At 42.7% G+C, this 15,000-nt stretch overlaps 1 protein-coding gene across 1 annotated transcript in view; it reads right to left on the bottom strand.

The window, feature by feature from the left end:
- trps1 (trichorhinophalangeal syndrome I) overlaps window positions 1–11,591 on the bottom strand; it is a 70,630-nt gene extending 59,039 nt beyond the window's left edge. Inside the window, 1 exon segment of the mRNA XM_060043096.1 lies at window positions 10,312–11,591. The gene's annotated coding sequence lies outside the window, so the exon portion shown is untranslated.
- Window positions 11,592–15,000: the final 3,409 nt, after the last annotated feature.

Genomic DNA, 15,000 nt, shown 5'->3' with positions numbered 1-15,000 from the left:
CATTAGTTAGAAGAAAAAATTGTTTAAAATACTCCAGATCTCTAGCTTCCTGATTCTGCATTCATACCAAGTATATTGGTCTCCTTAGAAACCAGACAGTATTATTTTAAACAAAAAAGGTTTGTGGCTGGGAGGCCAAAGATACACTTCCCTATACGAAACTCTAAAAAGTGCTATGTTTACAATTATCCCTTCAAAATCAGTGTATCTCTGCTAGTGTTAGCGCCACACTGAAAAACCATGGACTTACTTTGTATTAAATGACTTCAAGTGAGATCAGATTAATCCAGGTTGATATCAAGGCGGTTATAGCTAGGTACAAAGTAATTAGCTGCAGTTATCCCAAAAAAACAGAAACAAAGGTTTTGGTTGCGCAACAGACTAGGTACAGCAAAGAGTAGCAGCAGTAGCCAGTATTTGTTGCCGATTACTTCTAAGTACAGCAATACAGAGTCACACACCTCATATTAATTGTGGTACAGACCGTATGGGCGTAACCCGTCTTGGCACTGCCGTTAACCTTTAAGGAACGTAGACAACAGCCAGGTCTTCTCAAACTGCCTCGCGAGGGCACAAGACTGCCTTTGGGATTTACAGCAACAATGAAGAGACGCTGTGTAAACGATTCAGCTAGCTTCACATCTATCATCACCCGCACAAATTTAAGCAATGACTCCTGCGGTGTGTTGCCAATGCAAACAAGTCAAAAAGCAACGCGCACATTTAAAAAATGGTTTTAAGGCAAAAGACAATCTGAAGCTAGTCGGCCAAGGCCAAGCAGCCACACGTCGATGTTTCAGCTGATTTGGGTGGTGAGAATGGTTCACGGGCTCCATGGGGTCTGCGTTCCATCTAAGGTTGGATATAAAATGAATGCTCCTATACAGTCCCACAACACTCCTCATTATCTCACCCTGATGTTAAAACCAAGCGCCACCCCAGGCAGCGCTATGGGGTTTCATGATTGTTTAGTGACCCCCCCCCCAGGACAGGTGGGGGCGCCGATAGTTTCACTAATCAGGGGGCCAAACTGCGTAGAGTAGAACTGGGGAGGTCGCGGACAAACCCTATGGCCTTCTCTTAAACCACACCCTTGGCCTTGGAAGCCAAGTATGGTCAGGTGAACAGCGCCGTGGATGTGTGTCCAAAGCATGCGCCCTGGCCATGGTGAATACCCGGTCGCATATCATCGATCAAACACCAATCAGATTAATGCCGACCTCCAGATCTTGCTCTTCGTCCGAGGTACAACTCCACCCATGTGCACTGGACCAAGATTGACAACAAGCATTGAGAGGCTGGTTAAAAAGACAGGGCCCTGGGGGACGCCCTAGCAGCTCACCAGGCAGAGCGCGTACCATATAGGCTCAGTCCTAAACGCAGCGACCCGGGTTCGAGTCCTGCCCGTGGTCATTTGCTGAATGTCCTCCCCTCCATCTCCCATACCTTCCTCTCTATCTCACTCTATAATAAAGCATTAAAATGCAAAAAGAAATCTTAAAAAAAAAAAAAAAGACAGGGCCCTGAGACAAAACCATGAATAGCCATAGCCCTATTAGCATCGACAAGAGAAATGGCCATTCCAAAATGTTGTATTATACAGAAGTTTGAGGGGCCAAAACGACTGCAGAAAAAGAAGTTGGTTCTATTGGTTCACAACTTGGGACATACCGTTACCATGACACCGGATCCTTTCAATCCTTTCAGTGGGATACATTTTGGACCGGGTGTCTCAGCCATCTTTCATCCTAAAACTACCTGTAGCATGAGCTCTTTTCCCTCGGTACCACTTCGTCAACAACAAGACTAGCTGACGAGAGCCGTTCCGATGAGTGTCCAACCAGACGGCGAGTTTAAAGGGGGGGGGGGGGGGGGGGGGGACGACTCCCCCGCCGGTATGACATGAGGCAGCCATTGAGTCATAAACACAGAGCACTGCCTTACTGATGGAGGTGGGGCCGATTGACTTCATTAAGGGACGGAAAAAACGACGAAAAAAAAGGTATTAGCAACATGCTGAAATCTTTATTCTGATCATATTAGCATGGAGGCACTCACACACACACACACACACACACACAAATACGCACACACAAACACACACCATCGAGCAAGGCTAGACTGGTCATTCACTTAATAAAAAAAAAAGTATAAGTAGCTGCTTAAATCAGTTTTAATTTGACAGGACGCCGTTAAAAGTCTGACCCTCATTACACACATGCGCACGCCCGCACACACATACACAGACACGCGCACACGCCGAAACACGCATACACACGCACAGGCCGACACATGTGTGCACACATGCAGAAATGCATGCCCAGAGTGAGGACAAAGACTACTTTGAAAACTTACTCAGCCACCAGATGTTTCAGCCAGACCCCAGACTGCTATACTAATGGGGGTGTGTGGAGGTGTGTTTGTGTGAGTGTGTGTGTGTGTGTGTGTGTGTGTGTGTGTGTGTGTGTGTGTGTGTGTGTGTGTGTGTGTGTGTGTGTGTGTGTGTGTGTGTGTGTGTGCGTGTGTGTGTCTTTCAATCTGTAAAAGCGTGCTGTGTATACACCAGGGATCTCATAGGCTGGTTCTAGAAGCCGGCGAAAAAAAAAAAACTGCCTTCTACAGCAGGTAGGCCAGTCGTTATAAACTAAACCTTAAAAGACTGGCACTCACGTGGCATAAGATAAACACGCATAACCCACATGCACGCAAACACATGGCTTTAATTACACAAAAAGCAGCATTATGAAATATTGTTGCAAAACATTTTACTAATCGCAGTATGGCAAATGCGCCCATATAAGCTAGTTAACTTAGATCTCACAATGCAGTTTCTTAAGTGGCTTAACATTAACAAACACACGCACACAAACACACTGAAACGGTACTTGTTGGTAATCAGCGTGGATGCGGGTGTGCATGTTTAGCCGCACTTACACTTGTGTTCGAATGCACTGCTGGGGAGAAGGCTACCTAAAGTGACATGGGCAAATTGTGAAAGCACACCATTATCGCTGGTCTTTTTTTGCTTGTTTGTTTTGTTTCTGTTAGATACGCAAAACAAAGCGCAGGAACGCGGATGGCATGACATTCAAATACACACACCGGGTATTTTTGAAAGGAAACCGTATAAATTTCCGCCAGCAGTGTTTTGGGGTATCAGGTCACGTGCTAAATCATGAGCGCATTGATGGAAGAGTACAGTGTGAGTGATCCAGTGACAGATGTGCACAGACCAAAGGAGAGATTTTAGGCTGCCTTGCATGACAGGGCACGCACGCACACACACACACACACACACACACACACACACACACACACTTGATGAGTCATAACAAAGGGACAGTTTGGAGTACTTTGCCATTGACAGTAAAGATAGCTACAACAAACACACAAAAAAATAACCTGCTGATTCAAGTTTGGTTGGGGGATTCCCTGCATCTGGAAATTTGTAAAAAGATTCTTGAAAACACCTTGATTCCGGATACCGAAACTGAAATGTTTGTGATTTGACATGAGAGGAAGAAGGCTGAATTATGTCGTTAGCAAACTGTAGCGCCATCAAGGGGGTCTTTGAAGTGTTTAGTAAACTTAATCCCAATGCATCCTTCCACTGATTTCCTATTTTGACATGGCAACAGACAGCGCACGGGTTTGCCTTTGAAGAAAGTGTTTCATAACGTCAAGGAACTTTCTACAAAGTTGGACTCAAAACCCAGTCCAACTTCAGTTCTACTGTACTGTTTTTAAAGTTAAAAGCAAGCAAAAAAAACTGTTGGAGCAAGTTTTTTTTTTTTGGGGGGGGAGTATAGACAGGCGGGGTGGAGAGTGAGAAGGCCTACTCTGGGATATGATTACCGAATAGGGGACTGAGGGCGTACTGTGTATAAAATAAAAAATAAAAAAAACAGACACATCAAGCACAGGCAGTGGCGGTGATGGAATCAGAAACGGCGTCTATCGCTGTGGAAAAACCATCATCCAGCGATGGCCTCGACCCAGCATTGGCAGCGGACTGTCTAGAATCTTCAAGAACCCAACTGCCTTTTCCTGTGTGGTCCACGCTCTTGGGTTTTCAGTTTTTTTTCAGGGTCAAATAAAACGTTTTCTGTTACTCCGAGATGCGTGTTTAAGTTTGATTTACGGGAGATTATCTAAGAGAATGTTACTGGCTGAATGTTGGAAATGGAGCTCGATAATAAAGTTCGATGTCTGGAGGAAATAAGGTAGGTATTCATGGCCCATCCAATTGAAGAAAAAATGTCATTATCTGTGTGTGTGTGTGGGTGTCTATAAATAGGAAATGTAAGCACAGCGATTCCACACCCATTCAAAATAAATCGTATTTTCCAAGATTTCATAATGTTCTAATCTCTTACCGAAGTCAGAGAATAATTTGAACAAACATTTTTACATACGAAATGAAACCCATGTCAACAGGTGTTTACAATGTACTAACAGGTAACCGTCACGCTTACTGCAGCATATTTCAGTTGAGTCACAGCTAAGTCAAAGCAGGCATACTTTCAAAGGGAATTCATGTTTAATTTAACTCCCATTCCATCCTATGTTTGTGAGTCCATGCCAGAGAATAGTCCACAGTGTGGACACTCAGGGTAAAAAAAATATTAGCCATCTAGGAAGAAAGTTTGCAAAGTTTAAAATATATATATTTTAAAAGTAAAGAAGTATATGCCAATGTGAGCCCTAACAAGACACTGTACCCTAATCAAAGATACATTTTTTTTTACTGCATTTCCCCTGAACAGTCGACAATGGGAGAACGCTCCGGAATCTCTGAATCGCTCATCGAATGATAGAATCCATCATAAGCGTTAAATCGTAAAAGCCCAGAAACACAACAAAAGAGGAGCGGATAGTTCTAGAAAAACAACATTTGTGTCCCTGGGACATCAATAAAACCTGCGGCCCCTAATAACAAAGGAAGTGCCAGGGCTGGACCTGCTAGCCAAGATCGCCAGCGGGCCCGCAATGAGATGTTGTCCGTTAAACAAACTGCCCATGACGAATGGATGCTTTCCTTCATCTTAACCGCAGACCTCGCTAAGGATGGCTGGCTGATACCCTTTATGCTATCCTTCGCTTCTTATTGGGAGAAAACAGCGATGTGGTGTTAGGGACCGTCTGTAAATTAGAGCGTAAGCGAGACACATCATCGTTCAGGGGAGGTGTTATGTTGAGTAAAACTCTTCAGATAAAGGAAGAGAGGTTTCATAACTATGGCTTTAAAGGACGGTAAAAAATGGTAAACAGCAAATAGTGGACAGGGATGATATGATGAAGTGACTGACTATAGACATGAGGCTAGCGTTTAAAAAGTGGATAATAATGCTACAGAAAGCCGGCATGATCAGCACACAATCAGTTGCTAAATAAAAAAAATTCTTCAAAAAATAAGAACTATCACACAAGCAGAAAAAAGACAACAATAAGCACAATATGCAAATAAACAATTGTCAATATTCTTCAACTCTACCCTTTACATGAAGATAAGCTGATTTTTCAGATGAGAAAAAGGACCATCTGTGTATCATGTACAAAATTACATATTTTTCTAAGATGAATTTAAATCGGCCACAACATCACCCTGCTCTCTTGACAACTCTGAAAAACAAACACTGATTTGTGTAGAGACTACACCCATACATTCTGCACTTTATGTTTTAATATTAAATTGCCAGAATCTCCTTTCAAAGTTTTAGGATTAAAAAATGTAATTCACAGGGCCAACTTCAAAGATAATATTGAATAAACCCAAGTTGAATGTTTTCCACATTCAAACACTTGTTTGGGTGTGATCAAATCCTACGAAAGCAGAAAACAGGCAGACAGGTTCAACTAGTTATGGGAGAAAAGGGCACAATGTTCCCTGTGATTCACAGTGATTAAGACTTTAACCAATTCATCTTTATCTTCATCTCTTGAAAACTACCACACCTAGATTAGTTCAAACTGATAGACTGTAAAACACCATCATTATAGATTAAACACCATCATAAAAGATTAAAAGTGCAGTGCGTAACGTTATAAACCAAACCCATGAATCACAAGCTACCTATCAGACCACATTTTCCAAACACGATCAACAAACCTTGCATAAAAAGGCTGCATGGTATTCCACTGAGGTCGGACGGGACCTTCGTCATAAGTTTCCATTTTCTAAGCGGGCCGGTTATCTCCGGAACGAGGCTGTGATCCGCTAAGAGCTTATCTCCAAACAAGGCCAGCACCGGAGAGAAGAACCAGCGGCAGGGCCAGGCTGCGCTAGGTCCAATCTGGAGTTAGCTCTGCGCTGCGCCGCTGGCTAGCATGAGACGGGGTTGCTTGTCACTCACTGTTTGGAAAGGATTTGGGCGGGAAAAAGTGATATCTTTAACCTGCATCTAGACATTTTCTATTCTGTACCTCGCCTTCTCTCCTTTCCTTGTGCTGGCATTTGAACACATTTTTGATGCGACTACTAAAAAAATAATTCTGATAGAAAGTGTTTTTATTAAATGTTTGTGGAATCATTTTATTTAAATCTATGTCTATCTATATAGAGATATATCATAAACAAAACATAAAAACATTTTATGGATGAATATTGCATGATATTTATCCAATGTGTTAATGTACTTTTTACTTTAGTTAATCATCAATTTTATATTTATACTTTTTTTTAATTGCCATGTCCTCCTAACATTTTTTTTTAATTTATTTGGTCAAAATTGGTTTCCATGCATATAAGCCAGAAATAAAATGTATTACTAAAACACCATGTAAATGTATTTATGTAAAGTTCACTTATAAGATAGACGATATGATACGAAATTCATCAAAGGTCAACTTCCCTTTGGATTTTTAATCTTTATCAGTAAATTGAGTGTTCGTCTTTTTGAGCAAAATAATCTCATACCAATCTTTTTGAAATACAACTCTCTTTTTTTCTGTGTCAAGTCTCACTTCAATTTTGATTGGGTGAGCAAACGGGACCAACCAACTTAAAGTGAATTGAAAGTGACTTCAATACAACCTGTTTACACTGCCTTCTCCCCACATCTCTCCCTCTCTCGCCTTACACAGAAGTACCTCTGCTCCTAAAACAAGCAGGGAGCCCAGAGACTGGCGGCCCCGCTAAACCTCTACACTTGTTCCTCATAATGCCTTACAGAGCCGTAAACCATCAATAAAACACAAGATATACGTTTCCACCAATTGAACAGGACGGTTCTGACATGGCTAGCCCCATGTTGCTTTTCCCCTCGCTCTCTCTCTTCCCGTCTCTCACTGTCTCTCTCTAGGTCTCTCGATCCATCGCTCCCTCTCTCCACCCCACGTCTGTCCAAACGTTTTTTCTCCCTCTGTATTTCCAATTCAGAAACTTCACATGTTGCGGCCATATGAGAGGGCCAGGGCACTCTCTCGTCCGCACACAGAAACCCACTGTAGGATGGACACGCACACACACACGCAAACAAACGCGTGCTCACGCACACACATGCACATCTTGTCTTTAGGAAGTCGTCCACTGGCTGTGCCGTTTAACAGCGGCGTAGAACAAGGTTGTAATGCACAGAAACACAAACAAAGGAAAGGAAGGGGGAAGAAGTAAGAGAGAGTCATCTAGTATGGAGGGTGGATCGCTCCGTTGCTTTCAGGGGAACTTTGCTCCGAGTTGCTGAATGTTTAAAAAGGGAGACAGATCACGTGCAGTTGGGATTCTTCCATCGGACCGGGGGGGTAAGAAGCGACCGGCTCAGTGCGATAAGTAGTTCACTTTTGTCAGGGTCCATCGTGGCTGTAATAGACGGTTATACACGTTGTAAAAAGGTTTCAGAGAATGAGGAGAGTGCGGGGGGAAAGAGAGGGCCGGCGGGGTATATATTGTAGGTTTTCCTTCTCTCCTGAAAAGACTTTAAGTTGAAATTAAGAACATTGCCTGCTTTGCCTGACACGGATGCTACCAGGGAGAAGTAGATGATCTGGTTTTTAAGAGGTCTATGAAAGAAAACCACACACGCACAGATAAACACACACACACACACACACACACACACACACACACACACACACACACACACACACACACACACACACACACACACACACACACACACACACACACACACACACCGGAATAAGATGAATTAAAATGATTAAAAAACTACATTCCAGAGTTGGGCCTGAAACAATATTATAAGCCACCATGTCATTTTAAGAGACATCGAACACACCCTTAAGAAAGTTCAGAAACTTCCCACATCTTGTGAATAATATAATGAACACATTTCAATTCCCCATGCCAACAATCAACGAGATTCATAGGTACTTGTTCGGGCCATCGCTAAACGTGTCACTTGAGAAGGTCCACGATCTGCAAAACCATACCTTTGAAAGTGGTTTGCTAGAGATCCCTATACTTTTCTTTGGTCTTGCATTAAGCATGACACTAGACAGAAAGTATTGGCCATCACAGTTTTATAACCATACTCTCCCATCAATAACTGTCCAGATAAAAGTAACGTGACTTCAGAGCAAGCACTGAATGCGCAGCGGAGGTCCCTCTGTGCGTCATTTGTTCAATTTAGAAATGGAAATAACTTTGGACCAAAACAGCAACAGTTAGTCGCTCAGCGTGTCCCACCAACAGAGAACCGCAACTCGCAGCCCAGTGAAAGTTTGGAAGTTTTGCAAAAGTTTTAAAAAGCATTCCGAAAAAAATGTGTCAAGTGAAAATGTTGTATACAAACATACACTACTTTTGACTAATAATTGAATTTTATGTAGAAATTATCATATTCAATTTCACATTATAATCTCTTTATTTGATAGTAACACACAATAGTAACAACGACAAACACTTAACACACATAACTATGCCACAAGATACCATCTTATCACACATCACAAATGACCATATCATAACTACAGATTGACTACGGGGTTTTGCCTCAAGGTATACTACTACTACTAATACTACTGTGTAGTCCTCACTCCCTTCTTAAGTCTCCAACAGATTATCTTTAACCGATCCCATAGACAGCTCCCATAAACATTGTGCTTATTATCATTTTATGACCTTTATTATATTATGTTTAGCCCTTAAAGAACTACTCATCGACTCTGAGCACCTACAGGTTGTCTTACTGAATTCATAGGCCTATAATAATTCTCTCCACACACATGTACTAAAAACGAATTACTGGACCAAGTGCTGGAGATCTTTAAATCACAAATTTGAAAAATCCTCATAATTCTTGCCACAGAACTGTATGGGTTAACCCAAGAATAATTAAATACATAAAATATAAAGAAACTTCTTTACGAGTCTGAGAAAGAATAAATATAGACCCTAAGTTTATTTGAGAATTGCATGGCCTCTCTGCTTTGGAAGAGTTGCCAATTCAACTCTTCCTCTTTTTTTTCTCTCTCTCTCTCTCCAGGATAATTTAAGTTATCTGTGAAATAAAAGTGGGCACTTAAACAGTTCGATGGGTTCAGAGTTATAGAAACGCCGGGGCTATCTAAAAGGCGTCCTTTGCAATCTGTGTGGCTCTTTTGTGCTGCCTCCACATACCCTGGTCTCCGCAGCGAGTTGTCATGCCTACCCGCTCTTATCTCAAAGGAACATCGCAGTTACTTACGAACGGGGGAAACTTTTTTTTCACCACCCCCCTCAAGTTCAGGGGAAAAGCAGTTCAAGATTCCCCGACATCAACCGGTGTTACCAGCTCCCACTTTACTACCCTAGGTTTTAACTTTAGTTAGTAGTTGTGAAGTTGTTTTGAAGTGGGACTCTGTGTCGCATCCACCACGCCGCCGCACTCCGAAACTTCGTATAACAATGAAGGAGTTGAGGAGGAAAAGCGCGATATCCGCTGCGATCTCCCCCCCCCCCCCCACCCCCGCCCCGTTCAGAGACAACACTCTTTCATCTGGGCCACACACTTTCTCACAGTCCCCCGGTGGATCAACACAAACAGCCCGCTATCAAACTCACTTTAAAACGGTTCACCATGAGCACCTCTCTCTTGTTCGTGCGTCACACGGAGGACGATAGGACGTCCACGTCTGAACTTGAGTATCAACTCTGACTTCGGGATTAAGTCCGAATGAACAAGCAAACAACGAAAAAAAACACATAACACAATCTAACTCGCGAATAACCGCGTTACTTATAGAAAGTCACTCCCGGGAGGGGGTCCACGGTTTCAAACTTCATCAATCCACATCTCAGGACCTCACTAACGGAAATCAATGAAAGTAGATAAGCAGATAAACAACACAAACAAAAAATACCGAAAAACTAACCTTGTAGCGACAAAGTCACAACACGTCCCCTGTGTCCTCCACGGGCATCACAATGGAGGCGGTAGCCAGCTATCCCGTCCGCAGGAGCCCTTATTTGTATTTGTGAAGCGTGTGTCTGACCCAACCAAATCTAAATGCCATGTGAATTCAAAGCGGTGCCACACACTTTTCCTCTCCCCTCTCTCCCTCTCTCTCATTCAGCAAATCTTCCTTCCCCTACCGCCACTCTGAGGCCGTTATAGTTACATAAGACCAGTGCACACAAACTAAAAACTACCAGCACTACAACAAGCTGATTCATCCCTGTAGCGTGGGGGGGCTGCAGTCAGTGTGTTACCCGTTAAATTACTTGTTGATACCCAGCGTTTATTTTTCGTCAGCCCACCGCGCACACACACACACACACACACACACACACACACACACACACACACACACACACACACACACACACACACACACACACACACACACACACACACACACACACACACACACACACACACACACACACACACACACACACACACACACACACACACACACACACACACACACACACACACGCATGCATCCGCCAGCCAGCCAGCCACCCCGTACAACGTGCGGTCTCGGCCGGGCGTCCACGCTACGATCTCGGCTTCTAGAAGCGCCACTGCAGCACCCACTAGGCGGTTGTGGTGTATTTGTTGTGTTTAGTGTGCTGCCGCTTACCTGTTGATCAGACCAGCATTAGCCCTGTGTCTCTGTGTTTGTCTCTCTCTCTCTCTCTCTGAGCAGCCTGTTAAGATGGTGGCTGGATGGTTTTGCTGGCTGGCTGCTTCGTCTCTCTTTGTGGGCTTTTTTTTTGTTTGTTGATGATGTCGATTCGGGGTGACTGTTTCTTGGCTTGTCTGTTGGGTCTGAGAAGGGGGGGAAGAGAGGTAGAGTTAAGGCTCCACGGCAGCGTATCAAACTAGGCTAATACCGACTGTTTAGTGGGTGATTTGGCTCTGAAACTACGCAATTCCGATGTGGTAACGATGGCAATGTTAAGCGGCTCTGCGCCGGGATTTTGCTGGTCACGCCAAAGCAGGGCAGAGCTGCTAGGTTGTGTGTTTTTCAGACTAGTGTTATCGCCTAGCTGTGACAGGACCTTTCTGCTCGTCTGTCTGTAGGCTAGCTGTGGGCATTACGTCAGAAGAGGAAGACACAGCGGCGCTATTAATATCAAGAAGCCTTGATGGGAGAAAGCGCCACCCCGAAGACACGCTCTTAAAGGGGAAACTCCGCTCAGCGGAGATCTCGCCCCGCGATAACAACGTGTTACAAAGTTAGTGCAGGAGCACTGATTGTGGACGGTTTAGGATGCAGTGGGCGGTTGTAGCAAAGTAATAACTTTATAGAGTGGTTATATGCAAAGTGTGAATCGCATGTTGGCGCTTGTGTGTTTGAAATACTTGATTGTCCTTGCTGTTTTCTTCAATATATATTTTAGTATAATAAACTATTCTTATCTATACAAAAATCTAGATTTAGTTTTTAAATGCCGTTATATATATTTGATGGTTTAAATGATGCCGACTTCACGAGGGCAGGATACAGCATTCTGCTGAAATGTGAGCATCACAGCTTTCGTAAATTCTAAGTAACAAAAAAAGTTTGAAAAAAAAGCTTAAACTTATTATTAAATGCTATACTAGCCTTTAGATAGATTGTTGGACAGGTAGATAGATAGAGACAGAGTGATAGATAGATAGATAGATAGATAGATAGATAGATAGATAGATAGATAGATAGATAGATAGATAGATAGATAGATAGATAGATAGATAGATAGATAGATAGAGAGAGAGAGAGAGAGAGAGAGAGAGAGAGAGAGAGAGAGAGAGAGAGAGAGAGAGAGATAGATAGATAGATAGATAGATAGATAGATAGATAGATAGATAGATAGATACTAGCCAGTAGATGATAAATTGACCTAATAAAAAAAATGGTGTCTCTCAACTCTCTCATTTTTATATTCCATTGCATTACTGGGGTTTTCACTGTTTGAAGGAAGATAAACAATATTTAGTTTCGAACATAATTAATTATCTTATTACTACTATGACTATTCATTAATTGGCAAGCTAATGTACTTATCAAAAGGGATATTCTTCGGTCGCAGAGCCGCCCCTCTGGCTCGCCCTAGGTCTGTAGCCCAGGAAGAGAGCCCGCCGGGCAGCTATCTACGCAGACCTCTGACCACAGCCAGTCCAAACACCGCCAGGGCCAGGGCGGGGGAGTCCCACCACAGGGTTCCTGTCAAGACATCTGCTGGGAAACTGGGCTTCTGCTCAGGGAAGGGCAGGGGGGCTCACCTGGGGTGAAGAACCCTCTCTCCACTGGGCTGCAGGTTAGCCCAGTGGAAAGGTAGCCCTAGTTATCTGCTGTGGGAGTTCTTCTGCAACCCCATGAGTTTACATTTATGCACATTTAGCAAAGCAAGGAAAATGGAGGAACTACACAAAATTGTGCTGAATGACAATAATGAATAAATAAATAAATAAATAAATGGTATTATTGCATAATAGCTACGTCTGGAGGAGATGGCCCAGCTCAGCAAAGTGCACTCCAAATTCAACAGAAGGCCAAAACAAAAGCATACAACACGCAGTATTTGAAGTGTATGGTAGGTTTTTGCAGCCGTAGTTGTGTAACGGATCCCACAGCAAAGGGATTTGAGTGTGCAGCCCTCTGAGGCACAGGGAACTGTGTGGAGTTGTAGTGCACCTCGGCAACCTTATTGAGTTACAGTTTAGAAACCAACATGTGTAAGAGCAATACTTTCAGAGTGCTCTATATGTGTTCGTACATTGTAATGGGTAACAAGAGCCATTTGCTATTGTTTCATTTTCACTATTTTAAATTGAAACAGTCAACAGTATTATTATGAAAATAGCAGTGAAATAAATCCACAGGCATATGTTACGGGCCAAGGATGGACGGAATAGGTCCCTTCTAATATTAAATATGACCGAATTGTCCCTGGCATTGACTTTGATTGATCGTCCGACACAAATCAAAAGAGAAACTCAATCAAATATATGCCCCTTGTAATAATAATGAGGACCTCCTTGACCAAATTTTAAGAAGACATCCTAGGCCGAAATTCAACATCGCCAATTAGCCACCACCCAGTAGCCTGTCAGTTATGATTGAGTGTGAGCAGGTAGCCACGCGGGGAATGTAGGCAGGTACTCACCGGGCTTCACAGAGAACGGCGGTGTGACGTTCAGCCCATCTGAATGGGCCTCCGCCAATGCTAAAGGAAACGGTTAGCCGGTTAGGATGTGTGCTAATTGGTGTACCCGGTTTCTGCTACAACATGTAATTGGGGCAACATATTAGCTCGCTCTAACAGGGAAATAAGCGGTAATTAGCCATGATTTGTGGTGGATCCGCCTCCAGAGACACCTGGGAGTAGGCTTGTTTGTTGTGCTTGCTTTAGTATGCCGTGCTGTTGACAAGACAATACGTAGTGAACATGCAAGGGAGAAGAGGAACAAAGAAACTTGCTTACAGAAGAGAGAAGAAGGACAATATTTGTCGGAAGTGTGTCACGCTGATCTTTTAATGTGAGGAATGGACATGTTTCCCAGTGCTATACAATGGGATGTTGTAAAGATTAGGATAGTGATAGTGGTTAAAGTATAAATAAAGCATGAAATGCGATCAGGTCTTCATCTCTTGAGAAAAGTATCACAACCTATATATATATAGGCCTTTGCGTCTGGTTCGACTAGGAGTACAGCCTACATTTCCATAATGATTACATTTACCATTTCCCGGCAGTTTACCGGTAGTAATATACTTCACACAACTGTATTTTCTACAAATTTTCTTTATGTGAATGCTTTGCTCTTACATTTAAAGCTTTCATGATGTTTCTTTTTATTTATAACCCTGTAAAAAGTTAAGTAATGGCATATTTGTGAGTACAGTAGCCTATGGGAATCATGAGTAAACTAGACAAACGTTTGGTATGATTTAGTTTACGTCCATTTTGGTAACATAAACTTATTCAAACAAATGGAGCAGAATAGGAGACGGTACAGGCAACATTTGAGCAAGGTTATTAAACTCCATAAAAACGTATTGTTCTGTCCCACCTGGTGCTTTTTTTAGACCTCATGGCCCTGGAGTACATTCTGGCCTTATTAGCATAAACCCTATGCGGGTTCCTTTCGTCTGTGAGGTAATTGTTTCAGACCTGGGCCTCTGTGACAAGCCTAAAAATCATCCGTAAGCATCGTAGCATTGTGACAACTGACAGTTTGGAGGTTGGTGCGGTGATGCAAAACAGTGCTAATCGTTAGCACAGGTGAGCACAGAGCATGACATTAATCTAAAGTAATATGAGCTGGTATTAAACAAACATTTAGAAAATAGCTCAGTCCTTTCTTTAGTTTACCAACCTTCCTTTGGGTTCATTGGTTGAGTGCAAACACTGAAAACAGACGATTTGGAATCCCGATCATTCCCTTTGAAAACGTATGCCAACGTATGTTTTCAACTATAAAATACAGTTTGTCATTGAAATATAGAATGGGTAAATAGATACAATACAAAGCACACATTTTTTTAGCAAAGTCATTGTTGAATGATTGAGTCATTATTGTGTGTTTTGTGTATGTTGATTTTTATTTCCGTCATGTGACGATATTC

Source organism: Gadus macrocephalus, chromosome 22 (assembly GCF_031168955.1).
Source record: "Gadus macrocephalus chromosome 22, ASM3116895v1".
In the NCBI taxonomy this organism is placed as follows: Eukaryota; Metazoa; Chordata; class Actinopteri; order Gadiformes; family Gadidae; genus Gadus; species Gadus macrocephalus.
The sequence above is the reverse complement of the archived record's forward strand: the minus strand, read 5'-3'. Positions and strand labels throughout refer to the sequence as shown.